This window comes from Malaya genurostris, chromosome 2 (genome assembly GCF_030247185.1).
Source record: "Malaya genurostris strain Urasoe2022 chromosome 2, Malgen_1.1, whole genome shotgun sequence".
Classification (NCBI taxonomy): Eukaryota; Metazoa; Arthropoda; class Insecta; order Diptera; family Culicidae; genus Malaya; species Malaya genurostris.
This window is the reverse complement of record NC_080571.1, coordinates 14,777,419-14,789,457: the sequence shown is the minus strand read 5'-3', so window position 1 is coordinate 14,789,457 and position 12,039 is coordinate 14,777,419. Positions and strand designations below refer to the sequence as shown.

The 12,039-nt window shown below is 35.4% G+C and overlaps 1 protein-coding gene across 2 annotated transcripts in view; it reads left to right on the top strand.

Moving 5' to 3' along the window:
- Positions 1–12,039, top strand: part of LOC131432664 (zinc finger protein sens) — a 443,520-nt gene that overhangs the window by 292,029 nt on the left and 139,452 nt on the right. The gene's annotated exons all lie outside the window — the stretch shown is intronic.

Here is a 12,039-nt window from a genome sequence, read left to right as displayed (position 1 = left end):
CTAGTTTTACACTGAAATTTTGAACGGAATTCTGGACCGGGATTCAAGACTTAAATTTTGAACCTATATTCAGAACCTGGATTGTGGACCGGAACTTGAATTATGAGCCCGATTTCTGAATCTGGATCCTGGACCTGGTTTTTGAATTTAAATTCTAGACCTGAACTTGGATTCAGATTTCACGTCTGGATTTTCGTATTTAATCAGAATTTGAACCTGGACTTCAGTTTTGGACCAGAACCTGAATTCAATACATGGGTTCTGCTCTAGGAACTGGATTTTAGATCTGGATTCAGATTCTGGTTTCTAACCGAAACACTGAACCTGGATTCAGGACGTGAATTCCGGACCTAGACGTGGATTTGGAAGGTGGACTTGGATTCTTGACCTCAAACCTCATATATTTCAAGATTCCAAATTACTAAGATCACAAGATCTTTTCAACATTTAAACATTCCACCATTCCAAGATTCCAAAATTCCACGATTAACACATTCCTTGATTTCTTTATTCCTACATTCAAACATTATAAGATTCCAAATATTCCAAGTGTTCTAGATTTCTAAATTCAAAGATTCCAAAATTTCACAGCTTTCAAAGATTACACAGTTTCCACTGATTCAACAAATTCCTCATATTACACAGATTCCACAGATTCTAAGATTCCAAAACCCGGCGAACAGCTTAAGTCAGGGAAGATACAAAAATATTACTAATAATAATGGAAAGTTATCGGGATTTTGGACCGAAATTTTAGATCTGAGGCCGCATTATGAAACTCGAAACGGAAGAGTTTTGTACGAGCGCTTGTACGAAAAGGCCAATTCGACTTGTTTGAATGATGCCATCCCTGGATTTTGCCCCTGAATTCTAACCTGGACTTAAGTTCTTGGACTGGAATTCTTGGATTCGAATTTTGAACCTAGAACCTAGGATCTGGATATTGGATCTGAATTTTGAATATGAATTTGGCCCTGAACCTTAGATTTGGTTTTAAATATTTGCAATCTGTTGGTGCAAAAGTTGAGGAGGTTTTATGCCTACTGGAACCATAGTTTATTTATACCGATTGGAACCAAGTCTATTTATACTGACCCTGATGCCGAATCTTAGTACCAGGGATGGTACTCGGAAGGCAAAATATCGATACCTAGGGTATCGAGATTCCGAAATTTTGAACGTGAACTTGGATTCTTGACCTACATTCTGGACAGGAACCTAATTTCCCGTCGAACGCACAAAAGGTTAAAACCAGGGAAGATAAAAAAAATTACTACTAATATTGGAAAGAGACCAGAATTTTGGATCTAAATTATAGATCTGAGACCGCATTATGAAACTCGAAACGAAAGTATTTTGTACGAGTGCTTGTACGAAAAAGTCGATTCGACTTAATTGCATAATGCCATTCCTGGATTTTGTCTCTGAATTCTAACCCAGATTCTAAACCTGAATTCTGGGCTTCGATTCGGAACCGGGACTTAAATATTTGGACTCGAAATTCGAACCTGGACTTGAATTTTAATCCTGAATTTTGGACCTGAGCCTGAAATTTAAGCCTGGAATCCAAACCCTAATATACTTTCAATATTTGCAATCTGTTGGTGCAAAAGTTGAGGAGGTTTTATGCCTACTGGAATCATAGTGAAAGTTTATTTATACCCACTCTGAAGCCGAATCTTAGTACTAGGGATGGTACTCGAAAGGCAAAGTGTCGATACCAAGGGTATCTGAATTTTAGGTCTGGAATCCGAAACCCCGAAATTTTGAACATGAACTTGGATTCTTGACCTGGATTCCTACTTCTCCGGCGAACGCACAAACGATTAAAGCCAGGGAAGATTAAAAATATTACTTATAATAATGGTAAGGAACTGGGATTTTGGACCGAAATTTTAGATTTGAAGCTGCATCCCGGGTAGAAGTGATTTGCAAACCAATACCAAATTCTGTCATTAAAATCAAACATCTCAATGGTAGAAATTAACATTATTTAGTTTGAAATAAGAGTTAAAATATCAAAAATCATATCAAAGCTTGCAAGGGAAAATAGCAACAAAATAAAAAATTCTGTCATTGTAATATCAAACCAAGAACAAAATATTTATAGAAGATGAATTTGTTAATTATTTTATAATCTAGCATTTAGAATAGAGTAATATCTTAAGTATTTCTCTTATCTGGTTCTGATGCAGTTTATTCAATGGTATTTTATTTGAAGGTAAAACTACTAGGTCAATTTACTTAATGAAACTGAAATAGCTCATCAATAACGAAATAAGATATTATAATTAATTTTGATGTTGAACAGATATTATACAATGTCTTGATCCCTTGATGAAATATCACGAAAATATCAAGTATCGCTCTGATAACACAGAAACATCAAGCCAAGATATGATGGTAAAATTTGTTATTATTTTGACCTTTGTTTGTTATTTACACCTACCCGGGATTATGAAACTCGAAATGAAAGTACTTTTTACGAGTGCTTGTACGAAAAAGTTGATTCGACTTGATTGCATAACGCCATCCCTGGATTTTGCCTCTGAATCCTAACCCAGATTCTAAATCATGAGCGTGGATTTAAGAACCTGGACTTGAATTTTCGGACTCGAATTTTGAACCTAGAACTGCATATTGGGCTTGAATTTTGAATATGAATTTTGAACCTAAATTCTGCAGCTGGACTCATACTCCGCATCTACTTGTTTGTCCTGCATCTGAAATTTAGCTCTGGAATCCGAAACCCAAATATAATTTAAATATTTTTAATTTGATGGCAAAAAGTTGTGGAGGTTTTATGCCTACAGGAACCATAGTGAAAGTTTATTGATACCGACTCTGAAGCCGAACCCTAGTGCACAAGATATGTTGGTACGAAGTTTTCTACCCGGTCGAATTCAGCACACCTACTTTCAATTTTGGTTGAGTTTTGTTAATTTTACTCACTGCAGAGTCCTAGTCTTGTTTTCAGTACATTTCATGGTTTAATTTTGAACTAACAATAAACCTCCCATGTTCCAGTTGAATCGTGAATTGAAGAGACAAAACTCATCAAGGATTACGCGCATTTAGTTTGGCATGTTCGACCAGTAAGGGCAGTTCTGTTACATTTTTCAAAATCGACCAGGCATCAAAAATGATTCATTTTTGTCTATAATCGCATCACTTGTGCAAGTGTTTCAGGTAATGCTTCGATTCAGTAGTCAGTTGCCGTTCAGTGCGTACAGCAGACTATGTTCCCTTGATAATTGTTACTTCCACCTATTGTTGTGGAGTTGCTGCGGTAATTCATCGAAAGTTTATACCTAGTTTTTGGATCTACTATGACAAAAAAATGCGGTCCAAACTGAACACAATATAATTATCTAGAATCCAGGATCCGTCCAAAATATGAAAATATTAGTTTTTCTTTGCTAAATCAGGGCGAAAATACGTTCGAAAACCCTCGCTTAAATTACACAACTAGCTCCGGTGGTTGAGATTGGCTTTCCGATGATTCGTGGTCAAAAAATGATTAATTGCTTCCTTCCTGGCCATTTCGTCATTTGATAAAGATCCGGGCAAATACAACCTGGCAAAGAGAACTTTTTTTTATGCAAAAAAAAGGAATGCTGTACCGTGTCACCAGTTGAATATAGAGAACCAAAAGAAAAAATCGGAAACCAATCCGATCGTGTCTGTCAATTCGAACTGACATTCAGCTGCTAGTCGTGCGTGGGTTTCACGAAAACAGAAACACCGATATTTCGCCCAATGGGTCGCAGACTTGCTGGCACCGTCGCCACCTGTTTCTCTTCGCTCTACTCCATCAACTCCATCTAGGCAGTAATGTGAGAGATAAACAGGAAAGCACACATTTTTATGCTAATTGGACATCGACGACCGGTAGACTAACAGCAGGTGTTGTAATTGATCGCGTGAATTAGTCAATGTGTACCCCGATTTGAACACAATAATGGCGGGCTCTATAAATAATAGTCAAACTAAATTAGAAAGAACTATTGGAACTAGCATGAATTGATAGTCTCATTAGTTCCGATTAACCATTAAATAACCAAATTTACTTCCTTCTATAAACTGATTAAAAAACTGTTTCGTCAAATTGATCAAAATAAAAACACACTAAACCTGTCAGCTAAAAATGATTTTTTTTTCCTCTCCACACGATGATTGAAAACCTGCCAAACACAGTGGAAATTATTTCCCACTCGGATCTGCTGAACTGCTAATACAAGTAATTATACCAGCTAAAGGAGGCCATGAAAAATGTTTTACATTTCCTACAATAAACTGGATCATTAACCAGTCAACGGCTAATGGCTCGGGACTGGAGTAAAAGAGCGCCTGCAAACACACACTCGCCGTGTACAATCGTACAGTTTTGCCGCACCACACTTGGTAAAATATTATTTTATTAGTAGCCAATAGTGGTGTTCTCTCGGGTTCGGGTTCCTATCGCATCGCACGGCCGCTTCACGGAACAAAATTAATTATCCCTCTGTCAAACAGCAGAAAAATGACAAAATACACCCCGAAACTGCTGACGGGAGGAGTTCCCAAATGAGAAAAAAAATATATATCTGTACCGCACCAATCCCGGTAACGAAGGCAAATAAAAACAAAACCCATGATTCATAAACCTAAAATGTAGAAACATAAAATCAATCGTTAATATATGGTGCAACCATAAACTCTATTGCGTTTCACTGTTTTCCGGGCAGTCGGCCGGCCTCGGTGGAAAATGTCGTAAATTCGATACAAAACAAATTAAAATATCAAATCCTTGGTGCTGAAGCACTCTGCTCTACTTGCGTGTGTGTGCATTCTCAGTACTCCCCTTTTTTTCAGAGCTAATGCACTGCCGACTTTAAATCCAAATGCCAAATGGAACCGTGCAGTACCGGCCTGGCAGGCCGGGGATATTACGAGCTTGGTCATTAATCAGCGGGTGGCCAACACTTGCCCGTGTTCATGCGATCATGGTGAGTACTCGATCCTCTCGAGAAGGGGGGGAGGGGATCTAAAGCTTTTAATAGCCTGTGTAGAGAGGCCGGGCTAAATCGATTGCCGGTACTGAAAAGCATCAAATTAGAACGATGGGGTCGTTAGTTAGTGGATTGTGGTGGGAATTAATGTTGGAATCATTTTATCGGTGTATTCAATGATGGAAAGACATAAAACACGAAGTTAACTGCAGTACACAGAATCAACATGCGAACCATTTGATTTTGATTGGCTACAAGAGTTTTTCAGAACGCGAAATTTTCTCTCTTCAATCGAAACGTATGATGGAATGGCATTTTTTTTTCTTTGCATAATGATTGAGTTTTACTTCAGTTTCGGAAAAAAAAAACTTTTACCCTACGTATCTAATATTGTAAAGCAAGGAACAGTCAGGGTTCGTCATTATGATGCGGAAATTGACTTTATGTTTCAATAGATTTCGCTGACGAATCGTCAGTTTACAAACATAAACAACATGGTTCCAAAGACCAGTCAGTTGTAAAAATCAACAATTTATAATAATATTATGTAAAGATAAAAAATTTAAACGATTTTTGCAATCAACGCTCCGATTGGTGGCATCTATTCGAACTGCTAGGTAGCATCACAGTTCAACGTAAACTGTTATGCACCGACTTGTCTAAAACGAAACAACGACAGATATTAAATACATTTGAATACTCATAGTTTAAACTACGATGCTTCTGAAAATATACCGAATATTGAATCTCTTCATGTGTTTTCATATGCAGGGTAGTTTTATTGGTAAAACAATTTCCTCGGTTGGGAGCTGGCTACGGGTTCGAGTCCCGTCTCTGCGGTAACATTTTCGTGATTTTTATTGCATAATCGCATTCGCATGTCAATTTTCCAATCTGTTTTCCCCGTTAGATACTGATCATATCTAAAACTAGCTCAAGACGGCTCTACGTCTTAACAAGAACTAAAATACAAATATTGAATACCGTAGATTTCAGATAAATTTTCAGTTCACCAGGTGCCTCGCACTTCATTGCAATGACCTGGAATTGATCCGATTTGATCTGAAAATCACCCGAAATGATAACGTGAATGAACTGCAATAACCTGAAACGATGATGAGGAATAACGAAAGAAACTGACATAACGGAGAACTTATTGAATGAACTGAAATTTTGCGAATAAGCTGAAAGTATTAACTAGAATATCACAACATGATAGTTTCAAATGATGTGAATCGTACAGAAATGACGTGACATGATAAGTAATCAAAAACCACGAGAAATGTACTAAAATGAAAATAAACTACAATTATTAGATGTAGCGCGTATGCACGGAATGCATAAGAACGCAGGTTCGGGTCCTGTCTTTTAGCGTATCTTTTTCCAAAAAAAAATCATCTTTTCTGTAAGTTTTTCATTCATTGAGTTTCTTCAATATATGTTTCCACTCAGTCATTGCAAAAAAAAACTACTAATTATCAGGAAATGCCCTAGAATGACATGAAATGATCATCTCGAATGACTTAAAATTAACTGAAATAGTACGAAATGATGATCTAGAACGACGTTGAACAGACTGGAATGAATAAATTAAAATGATGCAAACAAAAATCAACTAAAAGGCCAAGAAATGATAAATTTAATGTCGTGGAAGTAACTTGAGTATTTTAGGACATTCAAAAATTAAAAAATATTCATGGAACTTCAAAAATATCATGAAACTAAAATAAATAAATTGAAAATTTTGAAAAAGCTGAGGGAACTTGTGAGAACGAAAAAAAAGAAGCTAAAAAAATTGAGAATTTCAAGAAACTCGAGAAAATCAAGCAATTCGAACATTTAGGAAAAAATAAAGAAACTCAATAAACTCAGTAAACTCAAAAAATAAAAGAAATTAAAAAAATCAAGAAATTTGAGAAATTCAACAAATTTAAAAACATAGCAGGTGGAGAAAAACCCAAGAATTTGAAAATTCAAAAATTCAAAAATCATAAATTTGGAAAAAACAGGGAACTAGAAGAACTTGAACTCAAGAAAACTAATTAAACTCTAAACACTAAGGAAACTTAGAAAACTAAAAATAAAAGACACTCATAAAAACTCAAGATTCATGAGAATTATTAGCATTAACATTAGCATTAGAGATAAAAAACTTTAGTTTCATGAGAATCTCAATAAATTCAACAATTTGTGAAAAACTCAAGAAACTTTTCAAAAAACCTAAAAACATCAGAATCTTAAGAAATTCCATAACGATAAAATATTCAAGACATTCAAAATTTAAAAACAAAATTTAGGGAACTCAAAAAGCCAAGCAAATGAAGAAAACTACAAAAATTTAATGAAATCAAAAATCTTTAGAAATTCCAGACAAGAAACTCATGAAATTCAATAATATAAAAAAAACTCAAATAACTTAAGAAAACTAAGAAACAAAAAAACTCAAGAATCTTAAAAAATTCAATGATCTCAAGAAATTCTAAGAACCCAAATGTCTTAAAACTTTTTAAGAAATTCAAGAAAACCAGAAAACCCAAAAATCCAAAAAAAAAATCTGAAAACTTACTCAAAATAATTTAAAAATTTCAAAAAACTCAAGACACTCAAAATACTTAGTAAACTTATAAAAACTAAAAAACTCAAGTATCTTAAAAAAACCCAATGTCTCAAGAATCACAAGAAATTCGATGAACTCAAGAAAATCAAAAAAATTCAAGAAAACTAGAAAAATCTAGAAATTCATATTTTCAAAAAACTCAAGAAAATTTTAAAATTCAAGAACCGCAAGAAACTTAAGAAACTTGAGAATCTCAAAATTAAAAAAAAACTCAAGAAAACAAAAACATTCGAAAAATCAAATATTTTAAGAAGCAAATAAAATTTAACACACCCCAAAAATTCAAAATTTTGAAAAAATTCCGGGAACTTGAAAAACTTGAGAAAGAAACTCCAGAAAGCTAAAAAACTAACGATTTACGAGAGTCTCAGGACACTCCAGAAAACGTAAATTTCCGAAAAACTCAAAAAACCTAAAAATTACCTTTAAGAAACTTAAGAAACTCAAAAATTTAGAAAAGAATAAGGAAGAAAAACAAATCAAGAAATCTAAACTAACTCAAAAATTTTAAAATACTGAAAATCCAAAAAAAACTCAAACTCCTCAAGAAATTTGAATATCTTGAATTTTGAAATCTAAATCTTGATTTTATATCAAGAAAATTTAATAATTCATAAAACTCGGGAAACTTGAAAAAAACTAAATAAAATTCAGAAAATCAAGAAAACTAAAACAATCATAGCTCTTGAGAAATTCGAGATATTCGAGAAATTCGAGAAACTCAAGAAATTCAAATTAACAAAAACACAAGAAACTCAAAAAAAATTTAAAAAGCCTAAAAACTCACTGATGACAAAAAATTCAAGTTCTAAAAAATTTCATAAAAATCAAGAACTTAAAACAAATCAAGAAACTCAACAAATTTAAAGAAATTCAAGAAATGTAAAAAAATGCAAGAAAAAAAAAGAACGCAAAAATCTTGATTAATTCGAGAAACTCAAAAAATTCAAATTTTCATAAAACTCAAAGAAAACTTTAAAGCTCAAGAAACTCAATGATGACAAAATATTCAATGATCTCAAAAATGAAAAAAAACTCAACTACAAGGATCAGCCCATGGGGTTGTTCGAGCCATTGATGTGGAACAAGGGAACCAAAATTACCTATGATCGACATTTTCAATTAATCATCACACTTTTGAATCCGCAAGTGCACGAGAGTCTGCTTAGATTGATCTTTATTAGGAACCAACACCGAACACGCAAACCCAGAATATAGACTCTATTTGTCGTGATTTGTATTTGTTTTGTAGCCGACAAAATTACATCAATAGCCCAAATGTATGCAATTATATGTTTCTAGCGATACGGATATCGATATTTACGCTTCTTTTCGCCAAGCTTGTGTTCAAGTTTTGTATGCAAGCAGTTATTTTTATAGCGTTTCTCTACCATTACTACCATTCTGTGATTTCGGTTGAAGCGATAAACTTTTTCTCATTATCAATCGAGTTCATCTTATATAAATTGGAAGTTAATCTTATGCACTCCAAATTTACCCTGCGGTGGTTGTCAATTTCTCAGGCGAAACGGCATAACATGGAATTTCATCCGAACTTGCATGACACAAGATCAGAGCATACCAATTAAAGCTCCAAATTGTTTTATGGCACTTTTTGTCTTGCTGTCTAGCAACAACCTACCTCTAGCATGCTACGCGTAGGACTGAAACGTTAGCTTCTAATTTCGCTTCTATTTATAGATTCGCGTGCTTCCAACAGCTTTGCTTTTGCTTCGATTGACCAATCAGAGCGCTGCTTTCCCTTTGATATATCGCTTACTCCTTCAAAACCGTCGACTATGGCAGAGAAATCCGGTATGCCGGAGATTTTTTGCAGACAAAAAAGGACACTGCTAGCTATTAATCAACATTTCAATGATATACAATTGAAAATACATGGCTATGAATATTCAAATCAATACGTAGAAATATTTCCAATCAAATGGTGACATGATATTAATAATTGATACAAAATTGACTGAACTGTAATTTTTCAAAACCTGACCACATTTCTACGTGTATTTTTTTGAGTTTCTAGTTTGCACGCCTATAAAGAAAACAAAAATGTGTTCCACATTAAAAATCAAGCAACTAAAACAAGTCAAGAAACTTAAGAAAACTAAAAAAACTTTAAGAAACCCAAAAATCTCAAAATATTCAAATATGTAGAAAAACTAAAGAAATTTGAAAAAAAAATAAGAAAACTAAAAAACTAAACAAACTGAATGATTTCAAGAATTCGAAAAACTCCAGATATTCTGAAAAATTAAAAACCAATCAAGAAAACTGAACAAAATCAAGAAACTCAAGAAAACTAAACGAACTCAAAACTCTTGAGAATTTCGAGAAACTAAAAAAAATCAAATTTTCAGAAAAACAGGAAACTCAAAAAACTCAAGAAAACCTAAAAACTCAGAAAACGCAAGAGTCTTAGGAAATTCAATGATGACGAAATATTCAAAAAGATTAAGAAGCTCAAGAGAATCAAGAATTTTAAAGAGCTCAAGAAATTTGAAAACTTAAGAAAACTATATAAGTGTTTTGCAAGTAGCATTAACTTTACGTCTGCTTAGCTGTTCAAGTTGAACTGTTTAAGTTTGCAATAAGAAGTTCAATTTAAACTGCTCTGCACTGACGAGCCTTAGACGAAACGTAAAGAACAGTTAAAATCCAAAGTTTAAGGGGAAAAAGCTTTTAACCCACTAATTTATACACATAACCATTTTTACTTAAGTTTTCGTTTCGTCTTAGACTCGCCAGTGCTTTTCCCTTTGAACTAACCAAAATCTGTACGTCTAGCAAGCCGAAACTCGTTTCGTCCGAGACGTCAGTTTTGATTTTACACTTAGGTGTAATATCAAAGAAGTGTTTTGCAGTGTCTGCCCAGCGGTTTATGTTGCACCGTCAGGTCGGAGGTAGCTGTTCAACATAAGCTGCTACGCACTGAGGAGTCTAAGACGAAACGTAAACTTAAGTTGAAATTCAAAGAACCTCAAGAATCTCAAGAAACTCAAGAAAAGTAATAGAACTCGAAAATCTTGAAAAATTCGAGAAACTCCAGAAATTCAAATTTTCAAAAACACATTAAACTCAAGTAATTTAATTTAAATTTATTTCAGCATTTGTTCACCCGATACCCCTAGTGAGGCCCGATTCCCCGGCGAATTTCATTTCTATTTCTACCCACAATTCTGCGCATGATTCTATTTTCTTCAATTATGATAATTTCTACTCCCCTGCAAAAAAAACCCTGAAACAATGCAACAATGTATGCAAAGTCGGTGGGAACTCCTTTTACGGGGCCTTCCTCTCATCATTCTACGTGTTCTTTCTTTGAAACTTTGCAGCGGCGGACTGCGATTAAAGGCTTTTGCTATTGCGCGGCAACCAACGAAGCCAGTGTATCCGTTCGAACGTCCGACCGTCCGGGAATGGAATCTTTACCCAATCGGCACGCGGGCACATTCTGACCATTAGGCACACTTATCCAATTACGGCGGTAGGCCGGTCGAGTTCGCGGCGGTTGATTCGTCTGCTGCCGGTACCTAGCAACGAAGAATAATCAATTTTCCCAAGCCTACTGAGACTGCTGATTGATCGACTGAGTGCTGTCCTTCCTTCCTAGACTAGACTAGACTGGACTAGACACGAGCTCGGACAGTTTCGGTTGCCAACGGCAACGGCATCGAAGGAAAGCCGATTGAAAAAAAAGATATGCAAAAAGTGTTGATTACCGGGAATGAGCGGACTGCAATCGAACTCCTAATAAATATTGCATGAGTCATGAGCAGTGGCCAGGCGGCCAAACCGGCACCAGCAGGTGAATTGTGAACCCATTTTGGATTCGTTTCGATTGTCGGAGAATAATTTATATCTAAGGGTCTCGAGATGCGGAGAGTGAAGTAGAAAAAACCGACGATTTATTGACTTCCACCGATGCTGGCGTTTTACCTCTAGTTACCGTAGCAAAACGGACTTGATTATGAAAATACGCGTACCAACTGTCAAATTCGTTTCTCTATAATGCAAATTAAAACCCGTATCCCAGTAGCCAGTAGCAATTCCACAAAAACTCTTTCATCGCCTTGACCCTTCAAGTCATTGTGCGCAGGAGGTAGGACTCAACAAACATCTTCAGCCATCGGAGGAAAAAAAACCTGACTCTGAATGAAACTTCAGCCCTTCTCTGAAGAGTATCAACCGCATTCCTTCCTTCGACCAGACTCCCGTAGTTCACTGTGTCAACAGTCCCCGTCCGGCTCGTCGAGAGTGAAAATTTCAAGTGCTCTACTTGTGCGCAGCTTTGCGGGATTGGGTTGGGTTCGGTTGGGAGTGCGAGCACTCGCACGGTATTCAAATTTCTTTCTCCTTCCATTCTCAACATTCAACGCCCATCCCTCGTTGGGCGATGAATAATTCATCGCCTGATCT